General features: G+C 37.9%; 1 pseudogene; it reads left to right on the top strand.

Moving 5' to 3' along the window:
• The window catches only part of LOC139317622 (vomeronasal type-2 receptor 26-like), a 254,440-nt pseudogene that overhangs the window by 560 nt on the left and 239,477 nt on the right, over positions 1 to 14,403 (top strand).

Raw genomic sequence — 14,403 nt, 5'->3', positions numbered from 1 at the left:
ACACTTTATAGTAGTTCGAATCATCTCTTTCTTTAATCTCCATTGTCATTTTATCCATTTCAGCACATTCGGGGAGCTGTTTAATTACTATTTCTTCAGCTCAACCAATCTCATTGTACATATGTTGTGCACTGACAATAAAGATTTGAATTTATTGACGTGTACATATTTTTGTATAACGTAATGGTGGTGTACACATTTCTTAGGATTTCTTTGAAATCCCAAAGTATCAGAGAAAAAGACTTGCTATTGCCAGACATTCACAAAATAAATGAATTAAAATAATATGATGTTATAGGAATATGGAATCAGTTTTTGGATAATATCAATGGAAATATATCTTTATTGTGTGGAATCTGTGAAAAAGGGTTTTGTTGTTATTGTTGTTTCTGTACCAGGCATCTGAAATAATATTATACAATGCTTTTGTAGAAATATTATGTTGAAAGCTCATCTGGAAAATTGCATTCTATTTTGGATGATTTCTGGTCTTAAATGGATGCTATAAAGCTGGAAAAGAGTAGAAAGGGGTACCCAAAATAATGGTTACACAGCCACATCTGGATTTGTCCAGTGTCTAATTTCTACTGAGATGGAAGTTCTGGCATCCTAATTTCTTTCTAGTTAGTATCTTGGAGAACTTTCAAACCCAGGAATGAAACAAAAGTGCCTTAGAGAGAGATTCTCATACCCTTCTACTTTTTCAGTATATAACAGTTCACTTTCATCTAAACATTTAGAATAGAATAGAATAGAATAGAATAGAATAGAATAGAATAGAATAGAATAGAATAGAATAGAATAGAATAGAATAGAATAGAATAGAATAGAATAGTTGGAAGGGACCTTGGAGGTCTTCTAGTCCAACCCCCTGCTTAGGAGGAAACCCTACACCACTTCAGACAAATGGTTATCCAACATCTTCTTAAAAACTTCCAGTGTTGGAGCATTCACAACTTCTGGAGGCAAGTCATTCCACATGTTTCAATTTAATTCATCTCTCAACTTTAGACCTTCGTTGGTAGAATTTATTAGGCAAGGCTGATTATACCTGCTGAGTTATAGTCAGAACAAGGCAGCTATTTAAATGCCTGGATAAAAGAAGTTACTTTAACTTCCCAGCTGTATTTTTAGTAATACAGGAGTCCATTGAGGATCCTCCAGAGCAACTAGTAGGAAAATGTGTGAAAAATTCATTTATTAATCCTATCCAAGATATACATTATATACATGGGTAAGACATACATATAGAACAGTCAAACTAATGGTTAACATAACATCTGGAACTATCCAGTATCCCAAATCTACTGAGGCAGATGTTCTGTCACCCTAATTTCATTCTAGTTGATGTGTTGGAGAACATTCAGATCCAGGGCTGACTCAGAACTGCCTTGGGGAAATATTCTTATGTCCCATCTATCAGCTATCTAGTACATAGTTATAATTTTGAAGAAACCATGATCAGAACTGAGGATAGAATAGAATAGAATTCTTTATTGGCCAAGTGTGATTGGACACACAAGGAATTTGTCTTGGTGCATATGCTCTCAGTGTACATAAAAGAAAAGATACATTTGTCAAGAATCATAAGGTACAACACTTAATGGTAGTCATAAGGAAACAGTCAATATAAATCTTAAGGATACCAGCAACAAGGTTACAGTCATACAGTCATAAGTGGGAGGAGATGAATGATAGGAACGATGAGAAGATTAATAGTAATGCAGACTTAGTAACTAGTTTGACAATGTTGAGGGAATTGTTTCTTTAGCAGAGTGATGGCGTTCAGGAAAAAACTGTCCTTGTGTCTAGTTGTTCTGGGGTGCAGTGCTCTATAGAGCCGTTTTGAGGGTAGGAGTTGAAACAGTTTATGTCCAGGATGCAAGAGGTCTGTAAATATTTTCACAGCCCTCTTTTTGACTCATGCAGTATACAGGTCCTCAATGGAAGGCAGGTTGGTAATAATTGGATGGATGGTTTATCACTCTTTAATGATAAATCTTTAGACACTCTTAGCTCTTTGCTAAGTCTGTACCATAAAAACATACTTCTCAAAGGCCACATTTATGGAAACAAGAACATGAGTGAAATTAAAACAGTAGGCAAGATGAAATTACATTACATTGGAGGGGTGACCAGAAATTAATGAATGTTACAGATCCAAGTCTTCCAGTTTTATTAAGAAATTCCTATGTTCTATTAAGTAACTTCACAATCAGGATCAGTAAAAGTTTAATCAGAAATGCTAAAGTCATACAATTGGATCCAGATTTAGTTATGCTTGGACTGTCACTGTATCCACTGGAATTATGGTAAAACAAATTTCAATCCCATTTATTTAAAAAAAATTAGGACAATTAAGCCTGGATTCCATTCACAGGGATAAGAAATGAATAAAATGTATTGTTTAGGTTGTACTTGCATTGAATATAATTCCATACAAGGAGCTTGTATTTAATGGAGTTAATTCAACATAATTTCTATTTAAATCTTCAGTTTCTATAGCTCAGTAGTGAGCATATAGATCTGATCTGGCTGCTGCAGTAGCACTTTTTTTTATTTAATAGGTGTAGTTCATAGACGTAGTCACTTTGGCGGCAGCTATGACCTATTTTATTGTTTCCAAAGGGAAACAATAAATAATTAGAAATAATTAATTTTAATTTCTGCCTACAATCATCCAATCTCTTTCTTTGCAGATTGATCACAAAGTTCATCCAACATATCTTAGCCTTGGTCTTTGCCATTGATGAGATCAATGATAACCCTGACCTCCTACCCAATGTTACTCTTGGGTTCCACATCCATGACAGCTACACTGATTCAAGGACAACCTTCCGTGCCACTTTGGACCTGCTCTCTAAATCACATCAGTTTCTTCCCAACTACAAGTGTGGAAGCAATGGAAAATTAACAGGTGTCATTGGTGGACTAAGTGCTGATACTTCCTTGTGTATGGAAGAAATCTTAGGCCTTTACAAAGTTCCCCAGGTAAGAATTATGGATGTGCATCATGATATTTATGATAATCTGATCCTTAATTCCTTCTCATTTTTTCCTGGGAGAAAATTGACCATCACAAAATATGAGGGAAGCATGATTTAAGAAAAAGGATTGAAAGTATAAGGTCATAAATAAGTACATCATGGCACCTGAAATATGTGCCTTTTTGTAGGGGTTCACTCCAGTGGTGGGTTGCCCCTGGTTCAGACCGATTCTATAGAACCGGTAGTAAAACTGGCAGGAGGCTCTGCCCACTGACCCTGACATCATCAGAAGAGATCTGTGCATGTGCAGAAGCCTTTGCGCATGCACAGAAGCAAGGCACGCATGTTCGCGCGCGCAATCCCATTGCAAACCAGTAGTAAAGGTAAGTAGAACCCGTCCCTGGTTCACTCCTTTTGCAAAAACACTTAGTAATTGAGAAATTGTCTCTTAATTACAACCAGTTAAGACCGTTTTTTAAATATGTAAAATCATGTACCATTGGTACATGTCACCACAGGAATTATCTAGATTGTACAAAAACACTTCAAATTTATGTTGGCCTCAGAGCTCTTCAAAATGTTAGTGAGATATTTTATCATGTTTAGTGGGTATGTAAAAAAGCTAGAAAATTCCAGATTCAAATACACACACTGATTCAGAGATTTTAAAGATTAATATACAATTGAGACCAAAAGTTTTTCTTTTGGATTTGATGGACCAACACTTGGGGGAAAAAAAAGACATTGAGCTTTGTTTCTTCTGTATGACTACTGAAGCAAGATTATTGTATGCACAAAGATAAAAAGATTCAACATTATCCACAATGGAAAAATGATTCATGAAGATGATAGATCTTGATTAGATGGCTAAATTGACTTATTTGATCAAAGACAATATCTGTATTTATTGCTGAGTGGAAACCGCTCATAAACTTTTTGTAGGAAACAGAAAATGAATTTATGATTTATGGTTTTGGCGATGAGACACGTTTGATATATAAAGAAGAGAATTATGTTATAACCATAGAATAAGAGGTAGAATTTGCGTATAATTGCCAAAAAGAAAATGGGAAGTTACTTCTTTTAAGCTTTCTCTTTGATTTTTTTCTTTTTCTTTTTCTTTTCTTTCTCTTTATCTGAGTTTATATTTTCCTTTAAAAAAAAATAATAAAAATTATATATCAGCTTTGTAGTATATTTAAGCCTTAAAAAGTAGTAGTACAGGATAACATTTTATAAATTATGCTACAGCCACCTAAAGAACTTTAATTCACAAAACTTTCAGTATGCCATCAATTTCTTGAATCTTCAAATGACAAGAAAAACTTTATTATATGAAAAAATATGTTACATTAAAAACATATTGTTTTTTATCGGCACAGGAGACTACTCCAGCTAGTATGTGTATACACACACATACACACAAATATACAAACACACAAATATGAAAAGTTTTTTTTTTTTTTTTAAGTATACTTCTTCAAATTCTGTGTCGTGGCCATCTTTTAAGGATTACATTCCAATTCTCCAAACGTATGGAGTACAAATCAATGATCAAGTTGCTGTTTTTGCTACTGTTCCTAATCCAACAGCAGTGGAAAGAGGGTGATGATGAAGAACAATAAGAAAAATAATAGTGTTAGAAATGATGAGACAGAAAACATTGGCCCACGACGGAGAAATTTTTCCATCGAATAACTCATCAATGTACATAGTAGAACAATTGTCTTTGGACTTATTTTTATCTTATGTTCAATATTCCATTAAACTGTTTCATTATGAAATTGTGGACCAAAATTTTGATACCAAAAACATTGGGTCTTGGGTATTTGTATTTATACATAATACCTGATTATAGTTGACTATATTCTTGGCATCTATTGAAATGGACAGAGATGGATAAAGGGAGGGATGCAGATAGATGATGGATAGATATAGATAGATATAGATAGATGATAGATATACTGTAGATAGATGATAGATAGATAGATAGATAGATAGATAGATAGATAGATAGATAGGTAGATAGATAGATAGATAGATAGATAGATAGATAGATAGATAGATGATAGAGATAGGTGGTAGAGATAGTTAGACAGACAGACAGACAGACAGACAGACAGACAGACAGACAGATGATAGATTGATGAGTGAAATAAATGATAGAGATAGATACACAGACAGATAGACAGATGATAGAGGTTCATAGCTAGATAGCTAGATAGCTGGATAGCTGGATGGATGGATGGATGGATGGATGGATGGATGGATGGATGGATAGATGGATAGATGATAGATAGATAGATAGATAGATAGATAGATAGATAGATAGATAGATGATAGAGATAGGTGGTAGAGAGTTAGACAGACAGACAGACAGACAGATAGATGATAGATTAATGAGTGAAATAAATGATAGAGATAGATACACAGACAGATAGACAGATGATAGAGGTTGATAGCTAGATAGATGGATAGATGGATGGATGGATGGATGGATGGATGGATAGATGGATAGATGAGTAGATGATAGATAGATAGATAGATAGATAGATAGATAGATAGATAGATGTGATAGAAATAGACAGACAGATGATAGATTGATGAGTGAAATAAATTATAGAGATAGATAGACAGATAGACAGACAGATGATAGATAGGTAGAGAGATAGATAGAGAGACGATAGATGGCAGATAGATGATAGATGATGTTTGTCTATCATGTTTGAAGAGGACCTTGACATCTAACAGATTGTAAACTATCCACAATGTGTCTGCAGGTGGCTGGTAAGGCCTATACAGGCACAAAATGTTCTGCCATATGTCGGGCAGACATGTGTGGGCACCACTGTTGCAATGTTTGCAGCTCTGGCTTTGTGGAATGCTCGCTTTTCTTATGGGATGATAGATAGATGATAGGTAGTTGATAAAGATAGGCAATATAGGTAGACAGACAGACAGACAGACAGATGATAGTTATATGATAGAGATAGATAGATAGATGATAGATAATAGATAGATAATAGATTGGTGATAGATATAGATGATAGAGGCAGACAAACAGACAGACAGATAGACAGACAGACTGATTATGCAGGATTTTGTCATTTTTCCATTTCATTCCTCTTTGAAACATATGGGTTTTTTTCCCCCCTAGCTTTCTTATGGTTCATTTCAACCAACAGTAAATTATGATTCTCACTTCTCTTCCTTTTATCGCATGGTTCCAAATGAAGCCCTTCAACTTCGGAGGATAGTCCAGTTACTTCTGCATTTCAGGTGGAAATGGGTTGGCCTCGTCAGTATCGATGACCAAAGTGGGGAACGTTTCCTGGAGGTTTTGCAACCCGTACTTTCTCAGAAGGGAATATGTTCAGCCTTCATTAAAAGAATTCCAAAAACTCACCCAATCTGCAGTATAGAAGAAATTCTTGAAGAAATTCCTAATCACATCTCAGTTTTCCAAAATAGCAGAGCCAATGCAGTTGTTGTTTATGGAGAAACTGTAACCATGTTCTGGCTGGCAGATCTTTTATGGTGGTACGACATCGGGATGAGCATGCTAATTTCAGAACAGAAGTTCAACGTTTCTTCAGGAAAAGTGTGGATTTCAACAGCCCAGATTGATTTTGTATCAAACAAATTTCAAAAAGATTTCAATATACAGATCTTCCATGGCACCCTTTCCTTTTCAATCCACTCAAAGAAAGTTTTAGCCTTTGAAGAATTTCTTCAGAGAGTAAAGCCTTCGTTAGCAAATGGAAACAGTTTCATCAATAATTTTTGGGAAAATGCTTTCAGTTGTTCAATTTCAAACTCCACCACAATAGATGATTGTACTGGAGAAGAGATGCTGCAGAATCTTTCCACGCCTATCTTTGAAATGAGCATGACTGGTCACAGCTACAGCATCTACAATGCAGTTTATGCCATGGCACATGTCTTAGATATGATATACGCATCCAACCGCAGATCTAAGGCAGTACCAAGATCTCAAGATATTGAACCCTGGCAGGTAACAATTCCTTCCTAACCTTACTGCCAGGGGTGAAATGTTACCAGTTCGCTCCGGTTCGGGAGAACCAGTAGTGATTAAAAACCACCGGTTCTGGCAAACCGGTAGTAAAAAAAAAGCTACCAGTTCAGTCAAACCAGTAGTTAAAAAAACCTAAAAAATACCATCCAAACCAGTATTTCCGACAATCAGCTGTGCCGCATGGTTTATATTCGCTAGAAAGCAGGAAATCCTGCTTTCTAGCAAAGCTAAATTGTGCGGCAGAGCTGTTCCCCACCTTCACTGTTCTATTTACTTAGTAAAGTCTTCTTTTTCTGTGTGAAGCATGTGTTTGGCGTGTATTGCACATGTGTGTGGTGTGCTTTTGGTGCATGTTGTGCATGCACACGCAGCGTGCTTTTGGTGTGTGATGTGCATGTGTGCATGCAGTGCGCATTAGGTGCACAGCGCACATGTGCGGGCAGCAAACCGATGGCGATCCACGGAGGATTTCACCACTGCTTATTGCTATGAAGCGCAGGGTGGTTACAGAAAGGTGAAAATGTTTTTAAATGCCTTACTTTTTTCCCCCCCCCAAAGCTCCATTCACTTCTTGAAAAAAATCTCTTTCAACAACAGTGTTGGAGATAAAGTGACCTTGAATGATCATGGAGAAGTGATGGATGGATTTGATCTCATCAACTTGATCACTTTTCCAAATGGCTCCTACACCAAGGTGAAAGTGGGAAGATTGAATCCTAAAACACTTTCAGAGAAAGAATTTGTGGTGACTGACGAAAGAATCCAGTGGCATGGAGATTTCAGACAGGTAGCCAAAAGATCATTGTGCTGAAATAAGGGCTTGCTGGCTTGATTACTTGCTTTGCTATCTAGCAGATAATTATTTATTTATTTATTTAGTTAGTTAGTTAGTTTAATTCTGCCCATCTTGCTATCCATCTGAACAGGGTGGTGGCTTGCTTACTTGCTTGCTTGTTGTTGTTGTTAGTTGCGAAGTTGTGTTTGACCCATTGCGACCCCATGGACAATGTTCCTCCAGGCCTTCCTGTCCTCTACCATCCTCCGGAGACCATTTAAGCTCACACCGACTGCTTCAGTGACTCCATCCAGCCACCCCATTCTCTGTCATCCCCTTCTTCTTTTCCCCTCCATCTTTCCCAGCATTTGGCTCTTCTCCAGTGAGTCCTTCCTTCTGATTAGGTGGCCAAAGTATCTGAGTTTCATCTTGAGGATCTGGCCTTCTAAAGAGCAGTCAGGGTTGATTTCCTCTAGGAGTGACCGGTTTGATCACCTTGCAGTTCAAGGGACTCGCAGGAGTCTTCTCCAGCACCATTGTTCAAAGGCCTCAATTCTTTGGCGCTCAGCCTTTCTTATGGTCCAAATTTCACAGCCATACATTGCAACTGGGAAAACCATAGCCTTGACTATATGCACTTTTGTTGGCAGAGTGATATCTCTGCTTTTTAGTATGCTGTCTAGATTTGCCATAGCTTTCTTCCCCAGGAGCAAGCATCTTTTAACTTGCTTGCTAGCTAGCAGCTTGTTTGTTTCTTTGTTTCTTTGTTTAATGCAATTGTTCATTTAATTTATATTCTGCCCACCTCACTATCCATCTGAATAAGGTGGTAGCAGATTTCATATTAACAAATGAACAAAAGCATTTTTCCAACCACTCTAAGAAATTTGAAATAGATTCATATGGCCACTGGCATATTTTAAGCAGAAAATTATTAGTAGTAAGTGTATTTTTTGGGAAGTTGATAAATAATGAACTAAGAAATGGTTCATTATGGTTCAATGGTTTACAAAACTGCAAATTCTTAGAGCCAAGAGCATCCAACTTTATGTGAAAACTCTTCATTCCATTAAACTGAGCAGTTGACAGATGGAAACTGAAATAAAGAATAGAGTAGAGTAGAGTAGAGTAGAGTAGAGTAGAGTAGAGTAGAGTAGAGTAGAGTAGAGTAGAGAAGAATTAGAATAGAGTAGAGTAGAGTAGAACAGAACAGAACAGAACAGAACAGAACAGAACAGAACAGAACAGAACAGAATAGAATAGAATAGAATAGAATAGAATAGAATAGAATAGAATAGAATAGAATAGAATATAATAGAATTCTTTATAGGCCAAGTGTGGCTGGACACAAAAGGAATTTGTCTCCGGTGCATATGCTTTCAGTGTAGATACAAGCAACAAATGATAAATCATGATGATAGTCATCCTAAAACTACATTATCTCCATCTTAATGTGTTTGGACAGGTACCCCCTACTTCTCTGTGCAATGATCCCTGCCAGCCTGGATTTCACAAGGTCAAGAAGGAGGCTGAGCCCTTCTGTTGCTATGATTGTTTTCGATGTGAAGAAGAAAAGATTTCCTATCTGATGGGTAGGTCTGCCCCATTTTTAAGCATACTATACTAGAATTGAGAGCTAATGAAGTTTTACTTCAGTCATTGCTTGACTGCCTCTTTTTTTTTTTTAATTTGATTTATATGCTGCCCTTCTCTGGAGACTCAGGGCGGCTTACAATGCGCTAAGCAATATAAGCCGCCCTGAGTCTCCAGAGAAGGGCGGCATATAAATCAAATTTTTTAAAAAAAATCATTCCATTCTTGAAGAAACAGAAAACTCACTCACTTTCAAATTTTTTATTAATCAATTTAGAAACATTGGCAAGAGAAAAAGCATGATGATGAATTAAGGATAAAAATATTTGAGAAATAGACAATTAAGTAAGTAGTCTTTGAGGGCTGCCTTGGGGGGGATATAAAACTTTGATTGTAGGAGATGATCAGGCTTTACGCGAGGGAGGGATCAAATTTATCATTAGTCTCAGGTACCTTGTGCCCATCTTGAATTCGATTGATTTTTTTTTTTAGTATTTTTTTTTATTTTTAAAACATACAAACAAACATACAATACATCTTTTCTGAAAAGAATATTGGCCCGGTCATAAATTTAGATGTGGGTGTGGCTTATTGATGATGGCTAACGAGCCAGAAATAGATCTATATAAGTCTCTCACCTGGCAGCAAGAACTTGCTGGCTGCCAGAAAAGAAAAAAGCCCAGAATCGAGTGGATGTGATTCTACTGAGCTAGGGCTGCAGAAAAACCTTGGTTACGTAGGAAAAACCTGGCTAGAGGAAAAACACACATAAAACCTACGAAGAAGTAAGAAAATAGATATTGTACCTTTACAGGGAGGATACATGAGATGTGGGTGTGGCTTACTGATGAAGGCTAATGAGCTAGAAATAGATCTATATAAGTCTCTCACCTGACAGCAGGAACTTGCTGGCTGCCAGAAAAGAAAAAAGCCCAGAATCGAGTGGATATGATTCTACTGAGCTAGGGCTGCAGAAAAACCTTGGTTACGTAGGAAAAACCTGGCTAGAGGAAAAACACACATAAACCCTACGAAGAAGTAAGAAAATAGATATGTATGCATGTATGTATGTATGTATATGTATATATACACACATAGATACAGTATACTGTATAATATTATGAGCCATGTTGGCACAGTGGTTAGAAGGCAGTATTGCAGGCTACTTCTGCTGACTGCCGGCTGCCTGCAATTTGGCAATTCGAATCTCACCAGGCTCAAGGTTGACTCAGTCTTCCATCCTTCTGAGGTCGGTAAAATGAGGACCCAGATTATTGGGGGCAAGATGCCCACTCTGTAAACCACTTAGAGAGGGCTGTAAAGCACGGTGAAGCAGTATATAAGTCGAAGTGCTATTGCTATATTCATTTGAACTGTCTGAATGTCCTGGTTTCCTCAGCCTTGACATTGATCATGTGACAAACGGGAGTGACCTTCTTTCCATCACCACCTTTTGACTCTTGCTTTAAGGCAGAAAGAATCTTCTTTCCCAGGGTCTGATAGAACCAATTACCAAGCTATCTCAAGGCTCTTGACTGCAAAGATCCATGACTAAGACTCTTCACCTCTTTCTTTTTCAGATATGGATGACTGTATCAGTTGCCCAGATGATCACTATGTAAAAGATGGTGAAAATGTGTGCATTCCTAAAGTTATACATTTTCTCTCCTATAAAGAACCTTTGGGAATCACCTTGGCTTCATTTACTATCTCCCTTTCACTGACTGCATCTTTTGTGCTAGGAGTTTTTATGAAGTACCAGCATACGCCCATCGTCAAAGCCAACAACCAGAGTCTCAGCTACAGTCTGCTTGTATCTCTCATCCTCTCCTTCCTTTGTGCATTCTTCTTCTTTGACCGTCCCATACAAATAACTTGTCTCCTTTGACAAACATCCTTTGGCATCATCTTCTCAGTAGCAATTTCATGCATATTAGCAAAAACCATCATGGTGATCCTGGCTTTTTTGGCCATCCAGCGGCATTCCAAGATGAGTAAATGGATGGGGAGAAAACTGCCAATTTTTATTGTCCTCTCCTGTTCTCTTGTTCAAGCAGGCATTTTGGCCACTTGGCTGGGATCCTCACCACCATTCCCAGATGTCAACATGCACACATTAGAGGAAGAGATAATACTGGAATGTAATGAAGGTTCAACTAAAATGTTCTATTGCATTCTAGGATGTATGGGCTTCCTTTCCATTGTATCTTTCTTTGTGGCCTTTTTAGCCAAAAATTTACCTGGTAGTTTTAATGAAGCCAAGTTCATCACCTTCAGCATGTTGGTCTTCTGCAGTGTCTGGCTGTCCTTTGTTCCAACCTACATGAGTACAAAAGGAAAATACATGGTAGTTGTGGAGGTCTTCTCTATCTTGGCCTCCAGCACTGGCTTGCTAAATTGTATCTTTTTCCCCAAATGCTATGTGATTTTACTAAGACCTGATCTGAATCGCAGGGAGCAACTAATAAAGAAAAAGAAATAAATGGTCTTGTGTAAGAGAATTAGAATTTCTTCCTTTAGCTCAGGGGTGTCAAACTCAAGGCCCGTGGGGTGCTTAGAACTGGCCCGCAGGGCTGTCCTGGAAACAGTGAAGGACCGGCCCATAGTTTTTCTGCATGAAGCCCTCCTGAGCTCCATCTTTGCTGGCAGAGGGTTGCAGGAGGCCATCGCGGCTGAAAATGGAGCTCACAAGGCCTGTGGGTGACACTCCCAAGCTCTGTTTTCACTGTAAGAGGGTTGCAGGAAGCTGTTGCAGTCAAAAACGGAGCTCAGGAGCCTGTTTTTGTTGGCAGAACGCTCGGGCCACCACAGGTGCCCCCGACCTGAGTGATGTTGAGCTGGCCATGCCCACCCCAGCTCCCCATGGTCAAACACAACCCTGATGTGGTCCTCAATGAAATCGGGTTTGACACCCCTGCTTTAGCTGAAGACTGAGCATCTTGGGGTTCAGCCACAAAATAAACATTTTCTACTCTCCTTCAGGTTCAATTTTCAAAATTTAAACCCTGGGAAATTTCCTAATAGAGATATGTAATGCAGAAAGTGAATGCAGAGAAGCACATTTGGATACAATTGCAGTAAGTTAAAGGAATGTTATGAAAATTATATCAAATTGTATTTTTAAGACGTGATGGCTCAGTAGCTAAGACACTGAGCTTGTCGATCGAAAGGTCGGCAGTTCAGTGGTTCAAATCCCTAGTGCCATGTAACGGGGTGAGCTCCCGTTACTTGTCCTAGCTTCTGCCAACCTAGCAGTTTGATAGCACGTAATAAATGCAAGTAGAAAAATAGGGACTACCTTTGGTGAGAAGGTAACAGCATTCCATGCGCCTTTGGCATTTAGTCATGCCAGCCAATGACCACAGAGATGTCTTTGGACAGCGCTGGCTGTTTGGCTTTGAAATGGAGATGAGCATCACCCCCTAGAGGCGGGAACGACTAGCACATATGTGTGAAGGGAACCTTTACCTTTTACATTCAATACAAAAATGTGCACCAGGGAACGTTGTATGCAAAATGCTATAACAATTCTTCTTACTTATGTGTATTTACTATCTGTATTTCACTTTCTATATCCTTAAGATATGCCTTTTAATATCCTCCTTGTCGCTTTTTATTTGTGACTCCATTTGTAAAGAATAAATCTGTTTAGTTTGTTAAAATACTGACCAATTTTCTTTCCACCCTTCAAACAGAAAGTTAAGGGAACGGCTGAGAGCAAAGAAAAAAGGACAAAATCCGCTAAAAGAATGTAGATGAGGCATCTCCTTCGCCCTAACTTTTTCTGCACCTTATCCCACTCTTATTTTCTCCATGTAAACCATGGAACCTAAATGTCTATGAAAATTCTCAATCATCCAAGTCATGGCTGAGCCCTGAAGAAACTTCTTGGATGAGAAAACGAAACATCTTCAAAGAAAAAACAGAAAGTCCAGTTGCCTCTTGAAAAAGCATGGAGCTTAATAGATAGAATAGAATAGAGTTCTTTTATTGACCATACAAGGAATTTGTCTTGGTACATATGCTCTCAGTGTACATAAAAGTGTATATAAAATTACCATCCAGAAGGAACCTGCAATGGCTGTGTTACTGAAATAGCCACCTCGTGGTCAGGTGGTTCTCAAATTACGACAGTTCATTTAGTGACTGTTCAAAATTACAACATCACTGAAAAATGTGTCTTATGACCAGTTTTCACACTCATGACCCCTGTAGCATCTGCATGATCAAGTGATCAAAATTCAGGCACTTGGTTGAATTTTTATTCATATTTATGACAGTTGCTGTGTCCTGGGATCATGTGATCCCCTTTTGTGACCTTCTGACCAGCAAAGTCAATGGGGAAGCCTGATTCACTTAACAACTGTGTTACTAATTTAACAACTGCAACGATTCACTCAACAGCTGTGGCAAGGAAAGTTGTAAAATGGGGCAAAATTCACTGAACAAATGTCTCACTTAGCAATAGAAATTTTGGGTTCAGTTGCGGTCGTAAGTCGAGGACTACCTATATAAGCTTATTATCATCTTATGGAATTTGTGGAGCAAAAAACAGGAGCTCACCAGGGTCCTGAAAAGAAAGAATGGAGTTTAGAATGGAATGGAATGGAATGGAATGGAATGGAATGGAATGGAATGGAATGGAATGGAATGGAATGGAATCGAATAGAATCGAATCGAATAGAATCGAATAGAATCGAATAGAATAGAATAGAATAGAATAGAATAGAATAGAATAGAATAGAATAGAATTCTTTATTGGCCAGGTGTGATTGGACACAGAAGGAATTTGTCTTGGTGAATAGGCTTTCAGTGTACACAAAAGAAAAGATACATTCATCAAGAATCGTAAGGTACAACACTTAATGATAGTCATAGGGAAACAATCAATATAAATCTTAAGGATACCAGCAACAAGGTTACAGTCATACAGTCATAAGTGGGAGGAGATGGGTGATAGGAATGATGAGAAGATTAATAGTAGTGCAGACTTAGTAACTAATTTGACAGTG

Source organism: Pituophis catenifer, unplaced genomic scaffold (genome assembly GCF_029215685.1).
Source record: "Pituophis catenifer annectens isolate HBS135680 unplaced genomic scaffold, rPitCat1.0.hap2 SCAF_5, whole genome shotgun sequence".
Lineage (NCBI taxonomy): Eukaryota > Metazoa > Chordata > Lepidosauria > Squamata > Colubridae > Pituophis > Pituophis catenifer.
The sequence above is the reverse complement of the archived record's forward strand: the minus strand, read 5'-3'. Positions and strand labels throughout refer to the sequence as shown.